Here is a 1,203-nt window from a genome sequence, read left to right on the forward strand (position 1 = left end):
GTGATGACGCCCACTACAGGAAGTGATTTGACAAGATGGCTGCAAGGCAACTTTTGACCCAAGGTTTAGTATAGAAACAGTACTTTTTAATAATTTTAGCTATTTTTCCTAAGATTCTTTCTTTATTACCAACTTATTTCAGGGAAAAAAAATTTTGGGTGTAGTTACCCTTTAAATCACCTAACTTAAGAGCATAGGCGGCTGCAGGATTTGACTACTAGTCGGGCATGGGTGTGGCACAGGAAATGGGTTGGGCGCGCGAAGCGCGCCGCGATTTTGGCCACACCCTCTTTTACGCACCCTTTTTAGCACAATTTTTTGGTAGCGAAGGTTATTGTAATAAAGTAGTGGGTGGTGTAGCTCCAACACTGACTTCTGTAGTGGTAATAGTACTAGTAGTAGTATTAGTAGAGGAAGTAGAAGAATAGGGTGATGGAGAATGAGCAACAATTGACTGTACATCAACTGTAGCTGTAAAAACTGTAGCTATATCAACCACAAGAGTAGACTGAGACTCATGATCATCAACTCTCAGCAAGAAACTGACCTAAAATAAGAATTATGAGATAATCTGTATTATTGACTTCTATACTGTACTTACTAGGTTCACTTTGTAAACTGTTGTTCCTTTTTAGCAGGCTTGTTCACAAAGGACATAGTGAAGCTAGTCCAGGCTTTTAGACATTGCAACTGACAAGAAAAGAACACTGAAATAGCACTAAATAATGAAATGATTATGCTTTCTAGTGTTGCTGTGGTGGCCCACTGTGATTGGCACCAAAGTCTTACCACCTCGAGCTCCTCCTTTATTTAGTCTCTCTTCATCACCTTGTTATCAGCCTGCCATTTATGCATTCATAATTATAAGATTTTCATAAAAAAATTGAAATTATAATTGCAATAACTGTTATTAACTGTTAATTAACCATAGAATAACTATTAATTATGGTGATGTCACATTTCCGGTCAGAATTTTTGGTCGGGCATTGCCCCTAAATGCCCGACCCTGCAGCCGCCTATGCTTGCTATACCAGGAAAACGAGCTCCTATGCTTACCAGACTTTTTAGAGGACCTCATCTTGACCAGAGGACTCCATTGGTACCAATAGCGTGGCTCTAAACCTAGTCTAAGGGGAAAGCCAAAAATCTGCAAACCGGCCGTTTTGTTCAGCCACCTTTTTTCATCTTCATCATCATCATCAT

General features: G+C 39.7%; 1 long non-coding RNA gene across 1 annotated transcript; it reads right to left on the bottom strand.

The window, feature by feature from the left end:
• Positions 1-136: 136 nt before the first annotated feature.
• LOC109587829 (uncharacterized) lies at positions 137-873 on the bottom strand. The gene is made up of 2 exons (XR_002187818.1): positions 602-873; positions 137-547 (listed from the first exon to the last, which is right to left on the bottom strand). It is a non-coding gene; the product is annotated as an uncharacterized LOC109587829 (long non-coding RNA).
• Between the last annotated feature and the right edge of the window lie 330 nt (positions 874-1,203).

This window comes from Amphimedon queenslandica, unplaced genomic scaffold (genome assembly GCF_000090795.2).
Source record: "Amphimedon queenslandica unplaced genomic scaffold, v1.1 AMPQUscaffold_12435, whole genome shotgun sequence".
NCBI lineage: Eukaryota > Metazoa > Porifera > Demospongiae > Haplosclerida > Niphatidae > Amphimedon > Amphimedon queenslandica.